Source organism: Pezoporus occidentalis, unplaced genomic scaffold (genome assembly GCF_034315485.1).
Source record: "Pezoporus occidentalis ecotype Australia unplaced genomic scaffold, CSIRO_AGI_Poc_V1 ctg34, whole genome shotgun sequence".
Lineage (NCBI taxonomy): Eukaryota > Metazoa > Chordata > Aves > Psittaciformes > Psittacidae > Pezoporus > Pezoporus occidentalis.
Genome location: NW_026915376.1, coordinates 1,922,506 through 1,948,356, shown reverse-complemented (window position 1 = coordinate 1,948,356; position 25,851 = coordinate 1,922,506).

Genomic DNA, 25,851 nt, shown 5'->3' with positions numbered 1-25,851 from the left:
ATTCTCAGCTGGCTGCACAAACTTTCTGCTGCACAAGAGAAGACATGTTCTTCATCTATATTCATTTTAGATGGATTTATTGTATGTTACCCCTCTCCCAATGGCTTCCATATATTTATCACTCTTCATACTATCCACAAGGATATTTGTGTAATAGACCATTGTCTTCCAATCAAGGACTTTGCATTTGAAAGAGAAAATAAAAATACTTTAAAATAATTGGGGTTATGAAGATGACTTGCAGCTCTGCATAAGGCATTGTAGCAACTCATTTTATTTTGAGAACAAAAACCAAACATCAAGGTTTATTCTCTTGGCAGAAAATAACCCTTCATTCCCAAAACAATGGAGAGTTATGATTTTAATTTAGTTCTTCTGTTTTACTTCTGTTTCAAAGCAGATCTCCAGAAAATAGGGTATTTCTAAAATATATTGAATATTTTCAATGGAAACATATGCTAGAATATTGGAAGAGATTACAGCACATAAATGCAGACTCAGTTCTCGCACCTGCAAGCCACAGAAACCTCAGCTGAGACTCTTGTAGAAGTTTAATTCCATGTCCAACAGAATGATCGAAATGAAAACTCACTTCTGAACATCCCCCTTAGATACCTCATACATTACCATGCTTGCTAATCTTCCTCCTCAATGCAGTTTATTGGCTTCCCACCAGCACTCTGTAATGCTCTTCTCACCGTGGTTTGCTTACTTGTCTGCCTACTTCCTTCTGATTTTTTTTTGTTTTGTCATCCTCTCTTTGTAACCCAATCTTCCAAGTAACATACTTCTTGTGTGCTTTCTAACTCTGCTCTTATGTCCCCCCCCATGATTCTGTGGAAATCAATATCCAGGATATATGAGCTTCCTACAGTAAGCAGGCTAACCTACTGGTCCGTGACTTTTTAAATTATTAGTATTTTGAATGCTATACAGCAATACAGAAAGCCAGAGAGCTGACTTTCTGGATAAAACTACATGATGGTGTTATCTTAGAGGAAGCAATTCACAGAATCATAGGCAACTAAAAGATGTAGAGAGAGCACTGTCCCTTTAAATGAGCTGATATTTTGTTTATGTAATCTAGTAAGTACCTGTAGACTTGAGAGCTGATACAGACTATATGAATTTGGTCTAAAAAACCCACATTTTTGTCTGTACATTTTTTTCAGAAAACAAAATCCTGTAGGAGTTCTTTGTTCTCACTCTATATGCAATGGCAAATAAACAGATTTTCTTCAGTATTTCCATCTTTCTACATGCTTCTCCGGTGAGCTTGTCCCAGCTGAACACACTCATAGTGGTTCAGCAACATGAAATACATCCCTCCTGGCAGAGGAAGCTCTTGCAGATACTTTGCTGCAGCACAGTAATTACCTGGGAGATACAGGCAGAAGCTTTTCCAGCTCCTTGTTGAATTCAATGTTTCATCATCTACACATCTCACATTTGATTATGACTTGGGTTTCCATTTTACTACCAAAGAACTAAGAAAAAAGTTTTTGAAGAGTTGCTGGGTAGTATACAGGAATTGCTTATCTCCTCTACTGGTTTTGCAGACTGAGTTTATAATATGATCATTAGAGCTATACCAGATTACGCACAATCATCTCGACACTTATGGACTTTTGAGCTGCTTCACCTGTGGAAAAAAATGCTTTCATAGTTACTTCATCAAGCTTTAGTGATTTCTCTGCCCTAGACAACCTTGCAGTGATTTGCCCCCTAAAATGTCAGTTAGAAAAAAGTATTTGTTGAACATTTTATGACAAGGATTTCTTATTAAAGTGCAAGTACTTTTCTACTGCACATCAGTGTCACAGTGAGATGCTGTTATGAGTGAAATGTGCCTTGGTTTTGATTTTTTCTTTAAATTGGGAGATTATGTTTACTTTTTGTATAGGTTGTAATTCAAGTTTTGTCTAAAAATAAGAGTTAATAGCATTAGATTTTTAATATGCAAAACTACTCAAATTGATCAGTAGTTAACTGTTTGCACCTGGTAAATGTGTAACACAACATACTTAGTAGGTGCCTAATTTTCACTGATTTCTCTTTCTCTTTTTTAAAGGACTCTTATAAGTAGAGTCAACGTTGTATAAAGAACTACTATTAAGCTGGATATTTTGGTAGTTTTCTAATTAAAAATCTTTTCTCTCAGAGGATTCCACAAAAAGTGACATTTGAAGCTTTCTGTTATCATTCATACTATCAGCACTGGTATTATTTCACTCACCTCAGTGACATGGGCGTCTTAAAGGAGATTTTGAAATTGTTCTTTTAAACAAAATCCACATTCCTAGGTGAAATCAAAGCTGTAGTAAATCAACTTGTTTGCTTGAACATGGTGCATATCACAAGGTACGCCATGAAACCCTGGCTCCTCATGGAATGTTTTACCCAAATTTGTTGATCCAGCTAGATAAACCACATTAAAACACATAGTTAACCATGTTCCAGCTTTTCTAGCTGTGGCAATCCACACATTGGCTTCAGCACTTTTTTATTCTGAATAACAGTTAGTGTAAACCAAGCAAGTTTTGGCTTGATTAAAGTCAAAGTCAATCAGAAGTTGTTTCTGAGCATCTTTATTAAACTAGGAGCAAATAAAGCTATTTGTCTCAAAGTGGTATCTTGCTTGCTTGATTGAAACTTTCTCCTCCCACCTTGGGAAGTGTAGCCTTACAGGATCTTGAAGAGAGCTAAAAATTAGAGAACTGTCTGGTATGCCATTATAATTCTGATTACCAGTATGATAAACTCATTTTCCTGACATTTTAACAAGAATTTATTATCAAGTTTGACTCATTTAACATCAGTATAAAAATTTCAAAACCAAAAACTATAAACCATACCAATGAATTTGACAGTTTCAGGAAACTGGGTATATAGAGTCATATTAAAGGCAGAATTTCAATTTATAATATGGAATATTTACATTTTCTTATATAGAAGCAAGACAACATAACCAAACACCAAACATAAAGTTTTGCAATTTTTCTGCAAAAGAAAAGAAAACAAAGAAACACATCATCCTTACCTTCTGAAAAGCTTAAAAGCCAAGTTCTTCAGTCAGCTTTTACATGCAGTGATATCACCAGTATCTGGCTTTAAAATTACCTTCTCTACATTGTAGATAGAAGTACTATATTGCCTTAGAGCTCCAGAAAGTAAAGAGTACAAATCCACAATGATTTCTCTCATCTCCAAAAAATTATTCACAACAGAACCAGGTTATCATCCACAATACTTTCCTGGGACCATTTTCCTCTTTTGTGAAAACTCTCACAGGCATTTCTACACACCTTCATTGTTTGGGCATCACGCTCAGTCTTGTAGACTCTTCAGCCCAGTGACCAGTGACAGTGACAAGCCCAGTGCTTGTCTCAGATGGAACTCCTGATAGCAGCACTGGTGTAACCTAAGCTAAACAATTTAGAAAAGTCTAACTTTCAAAAGTTAGAGCCTGTGATTGACATAACAGTTACAAAAACTGTAACACAAGCTGGTTGAAAGACCTTCTCCAAGAGGACTTCGAGAAACCAGATAGCACTCCTTTTTCCTTACACTGGGATGAGTGCAGGAAGAGATCCCAGAAAATCACCAGAGGCAGGAGCCATCGTCCAACACAAGGTTTCCAGGCTGATTAAAGTGTAAATCTTAATTTGGATACAACAGGAAAGTTAATAATCTTCTGTCTGACCTGTGATTAAATTGAAACTGTAGAAGGTAGACTGTGGATTTGTGATATAACCTGGAGAGGAAATGAGGAAAATGCTGAAAATAATAAAGGTGAAAAAGGAAATAGGACAATAGGAAAATATTTGAAGTGCAATTATTTTAAAAATCAGTAAAATATTAAATCTGCCATCCACTGGGCTAGACACTACACACTTTTAATCTCTGTTTCCAGTCACATACCTCCTATCTTTTCAGAAGTAAAAAAAAGCACAGCACACTTCAGGGTTTGTGAAAGCCATGTTAATAACATTCACTACTCAGTAACTAAATAATGCCTCCTTTGCAGATGTGATTTTAGACCCAGTTTTCACATTTAAATGAGAAGACACACGTTGCCTTCAAGGAAAATGTTCAGTTGCCAGACAAGGTACCAGAGAAAACAAATACTTGATTTTGTCTGAAACTGTTCCAGGAAAACAAACGCTACGGTAGCACAATGCTGTATATGTAATATCTACACCTCTAAGAGTTATAAGGGATATTTTATTATCTGATGAAAACACGCAGAGAGATAAGCAAGAGGTTGCAGTGCAGAAGACCAAGAATAGATTTACTAGCATAGTCCAAAGGCCAAGAAGACATAATGAGGTCTTCACAAGGTCTCCCGTGAAGCTTCCTGATGTGCCTTTGGGAGGAATATTTCTCACCGATCTCTCAGGAAATTTGATAATCCCAAATTATATTTTTTTTGGGTGCTTCAGCACTTAATGCCAATAACCTCCCTCTCCTGTATCATAGTGCATTATTTTCTTGGGTTTACCACTGAGCTTCAGGTTTACAAACTTCTCAATCCTCTTAACTACTCACCTTGCCCACTAAGATTGTAATATTTGCAATAACATTTAATATTTGTAGTAAAATTTGTGTAAAACCCAGAAAACAAGAGCTCCAATCCTGTGTAGGTCTTGTATGCATTACTGCAATAACTATTAAAGAAATTCAACCAAATTCTTTCTGATAAATAAAGTGAAATAAGACCCCATAAATCAGTAGGCTAGCTAAGACTTTTTGAGAAAGGAAAAGGCACTTTAAATTCTATCCCACTTTTTTCACTGATTTGAGGTGGGAAACTGACAGTTGCATGTGTTTTGCGCCACAGATAAATGTTATGCTTAGCATATTACTCCATGTCCTTTATTTATTTTAATTGAAGTTTTGTATTTCTTTTGGGACATTAGATTTAAATAAGGACTTAATTGAAGGATACATGAACTATGAAATGTCAGGACTGGCTGTACAGAACGATAGGAAGTAGAACATTGGGTATTAGCATTAGTTGCTAAATGTCTCTGAAAACATATGTTAGATATGGTAACATAATAAATATCAGAATATGTCTAATCCAATAAATTCCACCTGCAATTTCACTGTGATATTTGCATATGACATAAAGTGAAAAGTCATTCTTTTTGCTTATAGATCATATCTAATGCTGCAAAACTGGACACTGGGTGGTTTTCTCTGAAATCACTGAATGAGAGATTATGCATTAGCTATATGACTCAGGTATCTAGCCTTTTACATCTCTTAGACTTTCCACTAATTTAAACCACTTCTCTCTCCAAGAAAATGGCCCTGACCAATACAGGTTATACTACTTGTCTGTTTCATGGTCAGACAATGAGGATTCATTTAAACTTGAGCGGTGGGAAAATTCTTCTTAGTCAAGAGTCTTCCTAGCTGCAGCATTTGTCATGGCTGCAGTGATACAGCTTGATACGGTACAGCTTGATATAGAACCACTGCAGGGTGTTCTCTGCCAAATTTGTGCCGACTTGCTGCACTTGCAATTTAGAGAAATTTCAGGATCCCAGCAAACCAATATTTAGCTTACTTCTGCCAGGTGGACAGTCTGCCCAAGAACATAGGGTGGTATTAAAGTGTGTACAACTGTAAGCCTTGAAAGGCTACTTGCTGTGGTACTACAATCTCCGACTAAAGCAGAGGCAGAAAGATTTGTCTCTTTGGAAAACCAGGCCCTCTGTGTGTATAATGCTACTAACCATGTTTAATACTTCACTCTCTATTTAGCATAGGTCCAGCTGTTCTACTTCACAAAAAATATTTTTCCCACTGTGTAGCCAAAGCATTTCTGTCTCTCTACTACCACTAAATCTAACTTGCTATCTCACACAGCTTTATTTATAAAACTAATAAAGGTTTTGTTTGGTTCTGTTTTTTGTTTTTTTTTTTTATTACAGAAGATGTAGTTCTAAATAGTTACACAATAATTGTCTTTTAAAATAATCAATATTGCATGTAGGGCTATGCTCTTTTATTATTCTTCAATGGACAATAAGATGTTATATATACGTGTCAAATTTATAATTATGAATAAAAGTTACATTACTGAAACAATGCCTTCTAGTACTTAGGAATGTGTAAGATAGGAAAGAACAGAATTGAATTTGGCTGACTGGACTTGGTGCATGCATTCTTGTATGCTCTGTAATTACATGCACAGCTGATAATTTTCCCACAGTATCTCCAAGCCAGTGGCACAGGTGGTTACACCTGTGCTAGTGGATAGAAGATCCAGCCTCAGTCTCTATCCTTCCCAACTTCTTGTTTCTGTCTTTCCTCTGGTTCTTCTCAAAACTGACTCTTATCTTCTGCAGCTCCAGTTTTCCTCCCTGTGTTTCCACCTTCATGTCAGCTTTATTTCTCATCCCTGCGTTACAGGTTTATTACTATGTTGCTGGCATATGCATTTGACTCATTGCAGATTATGGCTCGCAGAACAGCCTTTCTCCTTCCCCATCAGCTGCAGATGTTACAGTCAATTTAGATCTTACACTATATGTTATAAATGTATAGAGATATGGAAATCCACATCTTTCAGTACAGAAATCTTTTCAGGGCTTATAATTTGCTTATAATTTCCTGTGAACACCGAAAGGAACAGAAAACAAAAGATGTTTTATTGCAAAATATAAAGCCCTTGATGAAAAGCCCTTAGAACTATATAGTGGATGGAATACAACAGTTATCTAATTCTGCTTGATTTTACTTAAAATTGGCCAAATGACAAGTCGTTCTTGTAATGCTATTCTCAGAAGCAGCTGAACAGTTTTGTCTGAAGTTTTTCTCAAGAAGTACAAAAATCCCAGTATCAAGAGCAAGAGACTGGCAAAATCAAGAGTATCAAATAGTGGGAGGCACACCTTTATAACATGTTGTGCCAACACTTTAACTTGTAATGCATTTTCTTATAATCACATATATGTTGAATGAACTGCCAGTATTCCATATGCATAGTGGGATAATGATAATATTTAATATTTAGCAACAGTAGTTGAAAAGTCATAAAATTAAAAAATCTTGTTGGAAAATATCCTCAGAACTGTTTAAAAATTTCTCCACCATTCAGTTATCTATCAATGTTGATTTTGTTGTTGTTTTTATGAGCATGCTAGAAAAAAAATAATCTTGCCCTAGAGTGATTATTGTTTGGCATTCATAATTTTTGAAAAGGTTGTCATGCAAAATGTTGAGTGCATATATGAAGGATGATAGGTTTTTCACACGCACACACACACACACACTCCCCAGCATCAATAAGAGAGAGCAAAAATCTGGTCAGTCACATATTTATGCCATGCACATTTTTTAATTGCATGAGAAATAGCTGTAGCTTAAATCATAAGGTAACTTTAGTGATTCACTTCAGCTGACAGACACAGCTTTTGCAACACCACAGCAGTAACAATTTAAAGGTATATTTAGCTCGCAACTAAGCTCCAACAGCAGTAGGCAGTGAGAAAAAAAAAAGAACAGAATAAGTGAATGCTGAGAAAAGAAACAACTTAAAACTCCATCTTTAAACAGGACTGTAGCTATGAGCTCCCCAGGCACCATAGTATGCACTGAGAAGTAAAAGAATTTACAATGGCTGAGACCTGAACACCTAATCAATAACACAGCAAAGTCCAAGGTAGCTGACCACAGTACATACCACCCACCCGTGTGTATGATATATGAGCTAAATTTAGTAGAGCATATTGCAGTCAGTTGGCTACCACACTGTTTTGCCCTACATAATCGCTCAGATGTTGCTATGTGTTCTCTGTTTATTGGTATAGTCCACTTTAATTGGATTCATTTTTGGTTTTTATCTGTGCTGCTGAGAGAGAATATTTCCATCAGTAGGAAAGCAAGATTAGTCACACACTCTCCCATTGCTTCTTCCAGACACTGTGCCCAGAGCCTACCCAGAGGACAAATGTGGGCTGGGGATCATCTGGAGTCCTGCAAGAGAAGTTCATCTGAGATGAGTGATATGAAGAAAAATAACTAGCTTCAGATCTTCAAAGTAACGAGCCTCAGGGAATTATAGAAAGATCTTTTCTGTATCCTGTACTGATGAACACATAACCTACTCCATGATCTGTTTTGCCATCCCATACCTTTCTATAGGTTTAAAATGCACCAATGCATTCTTTTACAACACAATCCTCAGTAAAGCTGAGGTTAGATCACATGCATAATTCTGCAGCTATCAATGGCATTAAGTAGAAGTGTAAGTGCTACACTGCGCTGAATAGTTTCTTGGCTCACTTGCTGCAAAGAGGCAGTCGTCCGTATGATCAAAGATGATTTCAAGCTGCAGAGTGATAACATATTTATCCTTTTCCAAAACCAACGGCAATTTATCAAGCTAAGGAACACTGCCTGCCACTTCTGGTTCCCTGCTTCAGGTCCTTGTCTGACCTTTGTGATAGAGCTATGTCTCTCACTAGGATGCCACTGTTTTTGTCTCCATGCTTTACTTCACTTAACAACAAGTCCACTCTTCCTGCATATACGATATTCAGCCTTCGATCTTGTGCTGTACATCTGCGGCTGCTCCTGGGACCTCCGTGTTACTTAAGATAGGCCTGCTGATGCCACAGCTATTCCAAAGCCCAGTCTCCTAATTGGATAGCCCAAATCTGGTCACAGTACCATTTCACTTTCACCCTTGGCCCTGAATATTTGATTACATATCTTTGGTGGAAACAAAATTAGGCATCATTTCATTTTCATAACAATTTAATATTTCGATGTCTTAGACTTATGGTATTAGATGTAATACCTTTTTAGCTGAGAATTTCCAGAAGAACTTATTTCCAGCTGCATGTAAAATTAATATCCAAAGCATAAGGAACAATATAGCTAAGCCAATCAGTTAGTTACAATGGATGAAAAATAAACGCAATAAATGAAGACAGTATTAATTAAACACAATAAATGAAGAAACCATGCCAAGTGCAAGGTGCTACACCTGGATCGGAGCAATCCCAGGCACAGCTACAGGTTGGGCAGAGAAGAGATTCAGAGCAGCCCTGTGGATAAGGACTTAGGGGTGTTGGTTGATGAGAAACAACATGAGCTGGCTTCAGTGTGTGCTCGCAGCCCAGAAAGCCAACTGTATCCTGGGCTGCATCAAAAGGAGCGTGACCAGCAGGTCGAAGGAGGTCATCCTGCTCCTCTACTTTGCTCTCAGGAGACCTCACTTGGAGTATTGTGTGCAGTTCTGGTGTCCACAACATAAAAAGGACATGGAACTGTTGGAGCAAGTCCAGATGAGGGCCATGAGGATGATCAGGGGACTGGAGCACCTCCCGTATGAAGATAGGCTGAGGAAGTTGGGGCTGTTCAGGCTGGAGAAGAGAAGGCTGCGTGGAGACCTCATAGCAGCCTTCCAGTATCTGAAGGGGTCCTATAGGGATGCTGGGGATGGACTCTTCATTAGGGACTGTAGTGACAGGACAAGGGGTGATGGTATAAAACTTACACAGGGGAAGTTTAGATTGGGTATAAGGAAGAAGTTCTTTACTGTAAGAGTGGTGGTGAGGCACTGGAATGGGTTGCCCAAGGAAGCTGTGAATGCCCCACCGCTGACGCTGTTCAAGACCAAGTTGGACAGAGCCTTGGGTGACACAATTTAGTGTGAGGTGTCCCTGCTCATGGCAGGGGGGTTGGAATTAGATGATATTAAGGTCCTTTCCAACCCTAACTATTCTATGATTCTATGATTCTATGATTTTCAGAACCAAATGTGTCTAATGAAAAATTTGAAACTTTATATACTAAAAATATATATACAATAATATATATTATATATAATATAGGTACAAATATATTATATAATATATATTTACATACAATATATAATATATATTATATAATATAACATATATAATATGTAATATATATGTAAATAATAGCAAAACACAAGTCAGTCAGAAATACCACTGGAAACCTAGTAGTCCATTAAAACAGCTAATATACATCCCCCATACACACACAGATGAGGACAAATAATCACAAAATATCACAAACAGCAGAGAAGGACAGTTTCTTTGTTCTGTTTCCTCTCCAAAGTGGATTCTTCACATGTCTGCTATGTTTTGAGATCGAGAGCTAAAACAGCATAGGCTTGGGGTGAAAACATAAAACATCTTATTTTTCTAATCCTCTCTCAGTATTGTTTTCTTTCTTTCACACCTGACCCTAAACCTTCATTCAAGAAACCTGTATAATTTAACACTTTGATCAAGAAAAATGGGCCAAAAAGTGCTTTCTGTTAATAAAGATATTGGGATCCAGAAAAGGACTTCAAGATCTTTTATTAGTTTCTCACAGTGTTCCTTCTGGGATTCAGATCTGCAGTCAATCAAATAGGGTGATATCCAGATGCACACTACTCACCATAGAACCACACATCTGAGAGATGTCTTAAGCAGAAGGGATGGTAAAGAGTTGACAACAGAAGATATGTTTTCTTTGCTACAGGGAAATTTCTGAAGAGTGCTATTCCTTCTTGCTGCTGCCACAATAGAGGAAATAAGGAAGCATGAGAGACTGCATTTGTCTCAGTACATATAGCAGAGTCTGGCTGTGCCTTGACAGTACCAAGCTGGAGATATTTATAATGTAACATAAAAAATATTGCTCTTATCATTTTGTGTTCAACATTGCACCCCTCCCTAAAGTCAGCTGACAAAAAAAATGAGTGAAATTGTGACAGGCCTGGCTGGAACAAAATTTTATATGAATGACATTTATTTTAAAGGAAATCAGAGAAAGAAAAGGTGTCAAGCAAAAAATACAATGCATTTCTCACAGATCATAGAATAGTTAGGGTTGGAAAAGACCTTAAGATCATCAAGTTCCAACCCCCCTACTGTGGGCAGGGACACCTCACACTCTAAACCATATCACCCAAGGCCTCGTCCGACCTCGTCTTGAACACTGCCAGGGATGGAGCATTCGCAACTTCCCTGGGCAACCCATTCCACTGCCTCACCACCCTAACAGGAAAGAATTTCCTCCTTATATCCAATCTAAACTTCCCCTGTTTTAACCCATAAATTGAGAATAATTTTAAGTTTTAACCTGTAGATTGAGAATACGTTTTGAGAACAATAGCAAACATGGATGATTATAAACCATCTCACCATTTGTGCTTGACAAATTATTTTACCAGTCGACATATCCATGACTTCAACACCTAATTCTTTTCTCTCCTAAAATCTGTACCAGTAATTGGTGCCCACACCTCAAAGATTCAGTGTAACCTGTGCAAGATTACAAAAGGCACCTTTTCTATTTATATAAAAGAATGAATGAAGAGTAAATCATATGGCTAAGCCTTATGAAGTAAGTTAAAACTTGTTCAATTTGTTTTCTGCAGAAACTTGGGAAATTCTGATCTCTTACATAGCATGTGATGAGGCCTTTAACTTCATGTTTTCTGAAGGTGCTGGAAAATAGCATTTAACCCACTCATCTACTTAGCTCATATCCTGTTCTCTACCATAAGACAACAGTTTATTTACAGCACTACAGTAAACACCCAGTTCAAAACCACAGCTGGGGTCTGGAAACATGGTCAGCTTCTGTAGCAGGAGAATGACCTCGGAAGAGTCACATCTGCTCTCTGTTTCTCAAATGGCTTCACGGAGTTGGAAAAGTTACCATGTTGGCTCAGCTACCTTCAATCTTCTCTCCTTTTCCCTTCTGTTGTGGTTTAAACCCAGCCAGCCAGTTTGTTCACTCACTCCCCCCTCTTTCCTCCCTCATTCTTTCCTTCCCCCCCCCCTTTCCCACTCCCGAAGGGATGGGGAGGAGAATCGAAAGAATGTAACTCCCACAGGTTGAGATAAGAACAGTCCAGTAACTAAGGTATAACACAAACCACTGCTGCTGCCACCAGTAATAATAATGGTAAGGGAAATAACAAAGGAAGAGAATATGATACCACCACCCAAACGAGTCTGACCCAGAAGACACCGTGTCCTTCCAGGTAACTCCCAGTTACCTCCCTGGGCATGATGTGCTGTGGTATGGAATACCTCTTTGGCTAGTTCAGGTCAGGTGTCCTTTCTCTGCTTCCTCCCGGCTTCCCCTCCTCCCTGGCAGAGCATGAGTCTCACAAAGTCCTTGATCAGACTAACCATTACTTAGCAACAACTGAAAACATCGGTGTTATCAGCACTGTTCCCAGGCTGAAAGTCACACAGCACTGCACCAGCTACCAAGAAGGAGAAAAATTGACTGCTACTGCTAAACCCAGGACACCCTTTACCACTCCTAAGTGGCCTGGAAAACTGTTCACATCCAAAGTGCATATTTCTCTAGGTAAGCATGTCTAGCTCTAGGCAAGAAAACCTAACGCTGCTTTCTATGACACAACTGTCTTTACTGCTTTCTATGACACAACTGTCTTTACTAGAGTGCTTGGTCTGAACAGTGTATCTCCAATTCCACTCAGCACAAAGATAAATGATTAATTTGGATCTCAGAGTTCCTTCTGTAGCAAGATATTTGTGCTTCATCTGTAACAAATCCAGACTCTTTCTGAGTGACAGAGGACAAACACAGACGTAACGCTTCCTTTTTATTGTATTTAAATATTGCTGATTCTATGACAGTTTCATGAACCTAGGTATAGTAGGGCAATGTTTTGGTTGATTTTTTTTTTTTAATTTGTGTTTCTTTTAAGCTATAAAGTTGTGGATGCATGTGAGCATCTGTCTTCATTGAAAAAGAGCAAAAAAAAACCAAAACTCTCACAATTATTGGGGGAATATTGGACCAAATGCATTTACTTCGAAATCCAAGAGACAGTAACAAAAATTTTTAATGTTTTATTTCTCACTGAAGTATTTAAGTCACTTCTTAGGAATTTCAAAGATCTGTTTTATATACGTTGAATTATTAGATTTTCCAATATTATTGGTCAAATATGCATCCTTGATATATTAAAATATGACTTTTGGGTCTAGTTCTACTACAAGCAATGAGATGTATCAATATTCCCCTCTGTCATATATAACTTAGGTCACTCTTCCTTGATTACAATTAATGGCAAAAAAATGATGATCATTGTGTGTAAGGTGAATACAAAAAACTGTATTAATGCTGTAACCCATGACTGGCCATAAACTGCAGTCTAACAGAAGGGGGTTGCAGAACCTTTGAAATCTTTCAACTATGTTTACAAAATAGTAACTGATATCAGCATTGGTAGAGAATGAGTGCTCACAAAACCCAGCAAACATTCTTCACACTAGTATCTTCTAATATAAGTCTAATTTTTCCTTGTGTATTAAGAAATTCCTCTACAATGCATCCATATCGTAAGGTTTTACTTAAAGCACTTGCTAGCATCTGTTCTTGAAGGGACTGGCTTCTCATACTTGCCAGTTGTAACTAAAATGTTTTTTTATACTTATGTGATATAACTTACAGACTGTTTAAAAAGACTATTTCTTTTTTTTAATTTATTTTCTTTTTATTTTAAAATTTTCTTAGCCTTTCACTCCATCTATTTCAGGTTATGTTCAAGGTTTGATCCAGTCCCATGACCTCAGGTATTTAATCTAATCAAAGTCTGTGCATTTTGAGTTACTGAATTAATAAGGGAGGCAATGAAGCACACCTTCCTCTCCAAGAGTGAGACTGAAAACCTGAACCATTTATGTTCAGTTTTCATTAGAAATAGGAATAAGTGTATCAGTCCTTTTTATTTTTGCCTGTACTGGTCTTTTCATCTTCTCCAACACATGGACCACCTTGTTGACTCATCTGTTCAGCTACCATTTACTGCTGTTTATTCTTTTCCTAATTGCACTTTCCAGTTCTTCAGTAATAATGTGTAATGAGCAAAGAATAACTTAATTAATTTAGATTAACCAAAGTCCAGATCAATTAGAAGACTAACAAGACCGTAAGACAGTCTTGTTCTTCCACCACCCATGACTAGCGCTGAACAACAAGAAAGACCACACCGCTGTTTTCAAGTCAGGGGTGGTCCTTTATGGTTTATATAACTGCTTGAGTTGAGTGATCATCTTTGTGCACATTTCACAACTCACTTCACCACCCACTGTGTTCCTTTTCTCTACAGCTAGTGTATTAATAATTCACTTCTCACTGAGAACAAAGCTCTTGTAACTTAACTTCAAATGCTGTTTCATTGAATGTTATAGCAAAAGCAGTAAAAGGGCATGCCAAAAAGCAGTCACTGTGTTACAAGCAAACAGCTTCACTCCCCATCTTCCACACGTCATAAACAGCAGAAAGGACTGTCAAGGATGCATGGAAATACAGTTTCAAATCTTCAGCAAGGGAGACAGGAGTTGGAAAGGAGTATCAAAGGAAATCTGATGGTGATTACTGATAAAACAATTCTACCTGCATTTTGAACTTTGCTGCCCCACAAAATCCACTAACCACTCACGTGAGGCTTCCCAAGGAACACTCCTTCACCAAAATACAAAGCAAGACAACTAAGAAAATTTTGCACAACTGGAAAGAGGAGGAAAATCAATCCCATTTTTTTAGGCCTCAGACAAAAATGAGACAGTTATATTGTAGCTGAAGATGTGTCTGGCTGATCAATTTTCAGATACTGGCATAAACTGGAAGTCTTGTTATCACCCTCTCTGCAACAGATGCACAGATCCTAGCCCTACTGTAGCTCCCTCTCCTGGCTGTAAGCTGGACTCAGAAGAGAAACATGCTGATCCTTTAGAGATGGGTATGCTACTGTCTCAGAGACTCTAATGAGCCCAAGGGTCTTCTAGCACAGAAATAATCAAATCACAAAGCATTTAGTGATTAATTGAATGTGCTAAATCCATTTAGTTTTCAGAGGTGAATATTATAAAAAAATTCTTATTTTTAATGCATAGTTTGACCTATGCGGTTTGACCTAGAAGATGGCAGAACAATGTATCTATACAGAATACAAATTTAACAGCACAAACCCACATAAAATAGATCTGGCTGATAGGGGTATTCTAATGGTTACATCCATGGGAAAAACATCTCTAATATGATCCCACTACCTGGGGGTCTAAGAACTGTGGAAGTGGATTCAACAGTATCATTAGTCCAGCTCTAGGACTTGAGGCGCAATGCAGCCTTGACCCATGTTTCCTCTGGTGCAGAAATATGAGCTTCTGTGAGAACATTTAATATGTTAGTGTATATTTGTTTCTATTTGCAAAACATTCTCCCCACAAAGACTGCTGGCTAGCATGATGCACAGCCCTGTGGGAATGAAGTCAGCATTCCCAGCTGGGACATACCTGCTCTGACACAGCAGGCACCCAGGGTAAAGGCTCTCCTTTTAAAACCTGGATGTGCAGCCCTGGAGAGGAACTACAGCTAATTAATAATAAATTGGTGACTTAGGTGGCTACATTTGGCAGGTACATTTTCTCTCACCCATTGAAACCTGTGACTATAATTTTCTAGCTGTATTTGTAGAACTACTGACTGTGATTTTTCTAAACATGTTTGTTCTGCCTTTCATTTCCTTCTCTGTATTTTTAATTTTTTCTCTCTAAGCCATAACTTGACTGACTTGAAAACTGTATGCTACATTGTATAATCCATAATGAAAAATGCTATGTTTAGTTCAATAGACCAATGTTTCTTCCTCCACCTAAGTAAATTTGCCAACTTCTTTGGCTTTAAAATTATCATTTTATTAAGACCAAAATATAAATCAGCTGAAAAATTTTGATCTCACTGTCATTCATATCCTTCAACAGGAGCCATTGTTGTTTGTCCATCATAGCATTTTATTGCATATACACATGCAATATTTTGTGAGAGTTTTTTCCCTAGAGGAAAGATGGTTTTTATTCAGTGAGTATAAAGAGTCTGAAGTTACATAGGCAGCCCAGTTCCCTGCACTCGCGAATACTTTAGCATGGTTGAAAGCCATGAAATATTTTGGAATGCTTGCCATAGAGTCAGTACAGGCATTATCTTGACCTGAACTAATTTGCTTTTTAGCTTCTGCAGCATAAAAGATATTTTTGACCCTTTTCTGAAAACCTAGGAAATAAATTCACTGTCTGAGAAGCCTGAAGGTCAGGATGAACAAATAATAAATCAAATGGCAGCACATGCCAAAAGCAGGCATCCTCAAAGCTAAAAAACTAAACAGTAATTCTCAGGGAGAACACTACTATATGGAGGAAAAGAGAAGAAAAGGAATGAAAGAATATCTTTTGGAACATGAATAAAATCAAACTTGATATTTCTACAAGTTCATTCAAAATACAGTATTATATATCTGAATATTGATTGAAAATTTCCCAGTCAACAAAAAAAAATAGGAGAAATCTATCTTCAAGTTCATACCCAGAAATAGAAACTACTTAAACTACACAGAAATCACTTAAATCCAGTAGGACTGTGAAGGGTAAACACATGCGTAAATAGTTTGTTGAGTGAGATTGCAGTTTGCCTTCCAAAGATCCTTCTAAGACTGATTGCAAATCCCAGCTTATAAAAAGAAGCCTTATTCCTTGCAATGAATTTTAGGTCTGAAGCTGGGGGGATGGTGGTGCTTGTTTTTGTTGCCATTGTTGTTGTTATTAGTTGTCGTTGTTATTATTATTATTGTTACTATTATTATTGTTATATTGGGTTATGAAACTAAATCAGGGGTATCACATCCCTGAACTCAGAGCCTATGTAGTGATTTATACTATATCAGTTTATAGCAGAAGTGCAAAGCCTGTACAAATGCTGGTGTTAGAGAGGGTGAAGTTTTTACAATAAAATAATCATATAAAATAGTAAAGTGATTATATTTGAGAAATTTATAAATCAATAGTGAGGCTTTGTATAATAGAAGACGTTGTAACTTCGCCGTTTTGTATCATAGTTACTCTGTAACTACATGATACAATGGTAGTCTTGGTAGCAAGAGCTAACATAACTGCATATGGCGAGGGGAGTATAGGTGTATGTATTGTAAAACTCTACCCAAGCAGAACCTAAGTTTAAGATAGCCAAAAACGGCATACCAGAAGCATCCTGGTGAAGATAAGAGAATACTAACGTCCGGAAGACTATTGGGACCTGGCCAAGTAAAGGAAAGGTGAAAAGGACAACCTGAGGAAGACTTCTTACTTCATCTGAGGAATACTCCTTACTTCATCAGGGCGACCACCAGAGGGGGCGACGCAAGTGCAGAAGAGGCTGATGTCGTAATAAATTGATGTAGCAATCTTTGATGCATATGTATTAGTCAATGATGTAATCTGTGTTGAATATGTATTAGTTACGAAATTTTTAGTGTATAAATTGCGAACGGGATGTGACGGGAATCGGAACCAGATTTGGGTGCGTACCCCTGGTTCCCTTCGCCTCAATAAAGCACCTCATATAACCATCCCGGTGGTTATGTGTTTGCCTCGACGCTAACACTGGCATTCTAGAGTTGGAAACATTTTACATATGCTTTGCACAGGTAGGAACAGAGAAGGGCAACAGAGATTTGAGTCATTTGTGTTTTGTAATATCTCCAGATTTATGCCTTAATATTAAGAAAATTCATTGGGAAATGGAAATTTTGTTAATGCAAGAAGAAAGTTTGGAAAAAATATGAGCCCTTTAAAATTATTACAAAGTGAAAATTACATGTTCATTGTCACAAATAAGTAGCAAATTCTTAAGAACAGGAATAGTTTAAGTGTGACTTCAGAACAGGAATTTTCTCTGTGGGATGTTGTACTAAAATGGACTAAATTATCACTCTTTTTTCTATTCAGTAATTTACTACTATTGTTGTCAGCAATTTACTAAGAGCGTAGAGGGGGAAGAATTAAAAAAGATTTGATTAAAGAATCCCTTAGAAACACAACAAACCTCAAATGACACCTCGTGTATTTAAAGCTTTCAAGTCAATAAGAGACTTGCAGCTTCCAAATTCGTGATTGTATCCCATAACCAATTGTTTGGCACAATTATCTCTCTGAGCAAGGTGTCCTGTTACCAAGAGAGGTATTGGAAAAGTCAAGAAAAGTAGAAGGGTTCACCTGACAAATAAGAGTTACTCCATTCTTACAAACAAACAAACAAAACCAATCTGAAATCACTTTCAGTGCGAACGTCTTTGCTCAGTTTTCTAGTCAGTTTTTCTTGGAGTGGGACAATGAGTTTAGGGGATTACAGATAAAAATAGATTGATAGTAAGGAAGAATGAAACTTCACAGAAGACATAGGACTTCTTCGCGGGGTAACTATCTTCTTTAACTCATTTAAACTTTAATTTTCAGACTCTTTCAAGAAAAATGTTATCACAGAGATCCTCAAGAACTAAGGCATTGCTAAAAAGATTTTGCTCAGACCTCTGGAAAAGGCCTCTTTCAACATTCAAATCTCAGGTGTGTACATTGCTTACATTACTTTACATGAATGTTGGGAGTATTGAAAATGATCAGTAAGGTTGTACTCATAGTTACCAGACATGGATAAATCTCTTTCTTTCCAAACGCTGACTTTATACCCTATTGTGCATAAGCCTTGCAAGGTTGCATCATGTACGCTACAGTCTCAGATGGTCTCAGACGGTCCTTTAATCAATAGCATTAGTAAACAAAAAGTAGTTTCAGCTAGAGACAGAGAAGATTTAAGTTAAATAAGATGAGTTGGCCTTGTCAGAAACTGTCTCCAGAGGGCATTTCAGCTCAGCCTTTTGAACTTATAGCAGATAAATATTCTTCAAGATGTTTGGAGACCTATTAGGTCAAGTGCTTCATGTAACTCAATAGAACTACACTACCCTGCCCAACAGTATGTGCTATTGTCATTGAGATGAATAGTCTCGCTACTGGTACAGTGTTGTAAAGATGTTATTAAAGTAATATTTGAAGTCTGTCTAAAACACTTGAGTAATTATTGAGAATTAACATAAATCAAGAGATGAAAAAAATCAGGGAAAAATAAAAGAGTTCTTTTTTTTATATAAAATTCAGATTTTCATCAAAACACATACACAATAAAATGAAAACAAAATTCCCTGTGGTTCACTGAAGAATTCAGAGGGAGTAGTCTCAGTATGACAAAAGTTTCAAGGTAAATGCATTTATCTGAATATTTGGGGTATTTCAGAGGAAAAAATCAGAATTGTTGAGATGAGATAGGTTGTGGTAACTGAAGAACTTTCCAGGATATTAGGAAGACCCCAAGAAGTATCCTGCTGAATTGAGCTAATACTCTATTTAGCACAAGGATCCGGTCTCTGGCCAGACAGATCTTCATTCAGCTTACCATCACCTGCACTGTTTTCTTGTTTGTGCCTTCCCTCAGTTTCCTCTTCCTCAAACTAAATAGTCCAGACTTTCTAGCCTTTCTTCTAAGGTAGCTTCTTCATGCCTTGGATAATTCGCACATTTTCTAGTACCTCTGCATCTCTCTTGAGATGTAGAACTGCACACAGGCTCAAGGTGTGACTATACCACAGAAGTTTTATAGTGGCAAAATGGCACCTCTCTTTTCCCAATGCTTTCAATCCTCTGTTGTGTATAATAGAGATATGGAATATAATTTAATGTAATTTTGCCACACCATGACCAAGGACTGTTACACACACTCCTTACACAATAGTTTTCACAAGTGAAATCACATGCTGCCAGTTCCAAACATCACTTACTTACAATAATTAATCCTCCAATCAAATAAAGTCACAAGGAAATAGACAACAAGACTAATCTTTTGCCTGTTGGAGCTTGTTGCCTCTATGCTTTTGCAATGAGTGAGCTCACTACCAGAGAACTACCTCATTCTGAACGGAGAATTAAAAAGAAATAAAAAAAAAAAAAGAAACTAAGTCTTTGATACGATCATCACATTTTGGCAAACTTTTCTGTAACTTGGAGTGAAGAACCATCCTTCATCTCAGGACTGACTGGGTGAAAATACAGTTGCTGTGCTCAAGCATAAACTCATTTCTTTGCATTTCCTCAAGGTGAGCAGGGATGAAAAGGACAGATAAATCCAGGATGTACCTGAATCATTCCAGCCATATAGGGGAAAAGGTGTGCTGAAGTTACCTCTGAAGTGGGGTAACCTTGGACTTTTCCCTCCTGGATCTTCTAAAGGTATTTGTGTTTCCCCAAGGCACAGTGTGCTCAAGGGTGATGGGCAGAATGAGGAAGAGGGTCATGCTGTCCCCACAGCCCCACAGCAAAAGGTAACCAATCCCTGAAGCATTTATCTCCAAAAAATGTGGCTGGAAAACAGATTCACTGGAAACTTGCTCACATGTAGAGCAACCAGCTATTTTCTTTTCTTATCCTGGTTATACAGCCTAGTTAAAAGGAAGATGTGTATCTAATTGGTCTTATTGGGGGAGAGATTATACTGGTAAAATTAGTTGTTTCTATTTCTGCCAACATTCTCTGCATGTAAATCAAGTTTCAATTAATATCTTTCAAAATTATAGGAAACACAAGGACCTAAACTTTGCACTTTTGTAAACCAAGACAGAAAGAAACAGCGAAAATCACTGCTGAAGATTTCAAAACATAAATCCAGCTGTGAATCACCTCTTGATTCAACATTTGAGAAGACTATTTTTGCATGAGCAACTATTAGCTTCAAATACACATTCAAGCTTAGGTATTCCAAACACTACTATATTTGTGGATTTTTTTATTCAGACCATTGCTAGCATCCGTTAGTAAATATGGAGTAAAAAAAAAAAAAAACCAAAAAAAAACGAGCCCCAAAACCTAAAAAAAAGACCCCACAACAAAACCAAAAAGAAAACCTTAACTTTCCATTTTGATGACTTTTTTCAAAAATCTATGTGAATTCATTTGGGAAATGAATAAAACTTTTGCAGGTAAAATGCAAAAGGTAGATTTGCTACCTAACGCAGGTGCTTTTATCTTTATTGAGAACATGCTGGAGTAAAAATTTTGTAAATGCTGTTAATATAAAGTTTATCTTGTTTTGTTTTTCTGCAAATTTTATCTGCTTATTTATTATATTAATAAGTCACAATGCTGCTTAGTAATGTTTTTTGACATAATTTTTCCAACAAACAGAAGCATATTCACCATGGTATTTATTCACTAAATTTTGTTTATTTTCTGAATCTCATTCTGAAAATTAAAATTTCTCTGTATATTCGTGGCATTAAAAACCCTTTAATATTCTTTTCAAGCTTGTCAGTAAAATGTCAATTTGGACACATGACAAGCATTATTTTAGAGAAAAAAAAATAAAAACAAAACCGACACATATTTAATTTATTCACAGCTTTTATACAAAAGCTGTAATAATGAGCTTCTGAAATTATTGTATTAATGCAGAAAGCATAAATGATACAGGTAGTTTTAAAAGCAGCAGGTATTGTCCAATTTAGAATTGCATCTTGCTTTGAAAATAATGTTCTTTTAGAACCTAATGCAGTGTTCATTGGAATCCAAATGAGTGTCTGAAAAGCAATTTTATTTCTTATATGTGCACATATAGTATCCATGGAAAAACATGTAAACTAACACCTGAAAAAAACAATCTTTTCTTTCACAGATATTCCAGTGGTAAATAAAAATGTAGTTTAGGACTTTTTTTTAACCTGAATGCATTTTTTTTTCTCAGCAGTTGATAACACCTTCATATTTGATCCAATACACTCTTTACTGAAGTTGGAAATGTCCGATCCTCTAGATATTTGATTGTCAAGAAGATATTAATTTTATCATAACATGGACATTTTTCATGAAAGAAATATACAAAAATGTGTAACCAGTTTGATATTAATACACAAAATAATGCAAAATATTGTGTTAGAAAAAAAAAAAACCTGCTATACTTAGTCTCAGAGAAATTGATTTTTTTTTAAATATCAAATTAACATTTAATTAATAAATTGCCACTGTGCATTCTTCAAGGGAAATTTTGGTGAGGTGTGAGACCTTGTACAGTGAACATCCAAGAGCACTATTGCAAATGTTGACAATGTTGCTTCACTTTTCAGGCAAGCCTAAAGGTTTTACCTCAAGGCTACGTTCTTAGGTATTTGGTTTTGTTTATTAATTTTGCTTGATTTATATGCTTGCTCTTAGGTATCTTTGTTTAACATTTATATTCTGTCTTGAGTACTTTTATGGATCGAAAAGACCCTATCCTGACCCTGCCATAGACTCTTCATAAATTATTTTGTTGTGGATGAGAAAATACAGTATTTTCATAATTTCATAATTTAAATATTGTGTCTAAGCTTTCTGCATCTCTCCCGGGTTTAGCAGTAGAAGTCATTTTTCTCCTTCTTGGTAGCTGGTGCAGTGCTGTGCTTTTGACTTTCGGTCTGGGAACAGAGCTGACAACACCAATGTTTTTAGTTGTTGCTCAGTAATGTTTACTCTGACCAAGGACTTTGTGAGTCTCATGCTTTGCCAGGGAGGAGGGGAAGCCGGGAGGAAGCAGAGACAGGACACCTGACCCAATCTAGCCAAAGAGGTATTCCATACCACAGCACATCATGCCCAGGGTATAGAACTGGGGGCAGTTACCTGGAAGGGCTAGATCACTGCTTCTGTTGGGCTGGGTGTCGGTCGGCAGGTGGTGAGCAGTTGCATTCTCTTCCCTTGTTATTTCCCTTATCATTATTATTATTGGTGGTAGCAGTCCAGGTATAACTGTGTTATACCTCAGTTACTGGACTGCTCTTATCAACCTGTGGGAGTTACATTTGGGGCGGGGTGGGGAGTAAGCAAGCAGCTGTGTGATTCTGAGTTACCAGCTGGGCTTAAACCACGATAGTATCATTGTTAAATAAATTACAAAGTAAATTTTCACAACAAGAAAATCCATAAAATTCCAATGACTACTTGCCTTGTTTTACATACATGCCTTCTACCTTATATTATTTTTCCAGTTCTAGAGAAGCAAGAGAACAAATATCTTCAGATATGCTTTTCTTATGTCCCTTTAAGTTTTAATAAGATGCACTTAAATGTGCTTATAGCCTTACTGTATTAAGGAATTCATCTTCTAATTTGTTTGTCAGATTTCATGTTTGAATTTCTTTCCCCTGAGGGCGGGGGGGAAGGGAAACACATCCCCAAAAGCAACAAAAACCCAATAATTGTATGAATTCTAAGGTATTTCATAACGTAGATTAGGATAGTTGTTCAATTATTAACTTAATGTTCAATTAAGCTGTGGGCAGGGGAAGAAATACATTCAGATATGCTTGTGCTTCTGTCCCAAGGGACAGAAAAATTAAATTTTAAAATGTATATAATAAGAAAACAATAGAAATAATTTGTTGGTTTGAAGAATGAACCAGATATAGCTTCTGAGGATGTAAGTCCCTGGCTTGATTTGTTTATTTAACCAGAATGCTCAATAAGCACTAAAGAACAAGGCAAAATGAAGATAGCAGGAAATTATTCATATACTTAGAGGAGTTAGTATGTGTATATATACATTTTCTGAATCTCTAAAAACCAGACAGATGCAGAGAATGGTATTCTTGATACAGCTTTCATTATTAAATTAATTAATACTGTCACGATAATAATAAAAAGAAAGAAGACAGAATTTGAAGAGGGAGGTTGTTGCAGCGCTACAGATTAATCCAGAGCAATGAAACTGTGCATAATGTATGGGCACAAAAGAGTGTGAAGTCAGTAACAGAAATCAGGCACCAAATAAGCCTTGAAATCTTGATACATTGGCATAAAGGGTCAGAATGAAAGTTCACACAAGAAGATAACTGCAGCAGCTAAGCAGCAAGAAATGGATGTCTGCAATATCTTGAAGGTCAGAAGAAAAACCTGGATTTCTGTGAAGAGAAGCACAGAATTGATTTAAAGTGAGATTTGTCAGTACAACTGGTAAGACAGAACTTGAACAAGTGTGAATATAAACGTGTATGGACAGGAAAAGAATCTATGGTACAAGTTTAGGTTCCATTAATTAATTAACTAGGTGCAATAATCAAGTTCTTATCTTATAACTCATGAACACAGAGTAATAATACAGCAGAAAGGTCATGGGGAAATGGACAGAAGAACCTGTACAAGTGAGAGGATGGAAAGTGCTGAAGAGAAGCCTCAGGCTAGGAGTGGGAAGGAAGGCAGGGAGTAGACACTGTCAAAGTCCTGGAAGTAGCACAGAAGGGAAGCCAAAACAAGTAAATCAATTGTTCTTTCTGTTCTATATGATATTTAAAATGGCTCACAGGGTTTCAGAAGAGAGACTGCAGTGTATTTGGTGAACTGAAGACGGTAAGTCCTCCAAGGTAACTGTATGGGACCACACTGAAGTTGTAAGGAAAGACTGGCCTCCTAAAAAGGAAATGCAAATTGGCAGGAAGAGAAAAGGTGGAAGATCTGAGATAGATAAAGAAGTAGGACCAATGTATGCTCACTTCTGACTGAAGGATGCTATTTAGATCAAGACAGGGGATCACCTGGGTATTCTTCGTTTCACTCATATTAAAATTACAAGAGAGGAAGAATCAACTTATCAACTTTTGGGGGGTTTCGTTTGGTTTCTGTTCATTTGTTGTGGATTTGTTGTTTTTTGGTTTTTTTTTGGTTGGTTTCCTTTGTTTTGTTTTCCTGAATTTTGAAATTTAAATTGGGATTGTTTTACTTTGTAGATGCCTCGACATTACTGTATCCTTCAGTCTTTGTTGCTCAGAGGCAGTTAGGAATGTAAATCACATTGATTTCAAAGAAAGATAGATACTGAAATAACTTTGCAGATCTGAACGTCGGTACCTTTTCAGTAATGCTGTTTGAAATGGATGGAAATGGGTGGGAAAGACCATGACAAAAAGCAGAATCTCAGATGGTTTAAATGAGCAGTGCTAAAAAGTTGGCAATATGCATTATTTTTATCTATAGAGAGTTTCAAATATTACAGCTAGTGCAACAGTAAACTGTTATTTCTCACTCAATCTACATGTTAAGAGAAAAGTAGAAAATATATCGAATAAGGAAGCAGTTGGTATGTTTGAAAGAGAGAGGAAATAGTAATTGAATCTTATTCCATTGCCTTCCCCTTTCCCCCACAAAAGTAACAACTTCAATTCTACCACATAATTAAAAGTATGTTTTCTGTTGGTTTTTTTTTTTTCAAGTGTAATTAATTTAAATAACCATTTTGTTAGCCCCTCCAGTTAGCACCTAAAAACCTATTTCAGTGAGCACCCTGGGATTAAATTGTAAATGAGTGGTTGAACAGTCCACAGCACTTGTCTGGGAAAGGGTGATCTTCAGTAATTACTTTTTTATCCCCTATGAGACGGCATATGTAGAGCTCCCAGTCCAGAGGGAATGTAGTATTCTGCAGACTTCAATTTTAAAATGAGCTATTTTGTAATGGATAATTCATCAAGCATGCTGTAGAAGAAAGATTTGCACTACGAATTGTTCTGTGAATTAATTTTTTACAAGCATGGGTTTGGTTTTGTTTGTTATGACACTTTCATAAACAAAGAAGTGTTAATATCACAGAAATCCTTCATCCACCACCCCTTACACTAGCATTGCCCTGGTTTGTATGGAAGCTGTGGATTTTCTCACAGAGAGGACTGAGGCTTGATTTAAAAGCTACTAAACCCAGAAAGATTATTAACCTTGCGAGATCCCAGGTAAGGAAAAATACATATTATAAAACCACTCTACAAAATTATTCCTGCAGATAGAGGCACTAGGAGAAAGCAGTCCTACAGGTTCATCTCTCCAGGGAGTACAGACAGCTTGAGGAGAGCTCCTGCTCTTTTTCTCTAAAGTCAGTGGTCAACACCTAAAAGAAATAAAATCCTCTGTTTCTTTGAGTTCATTTTAG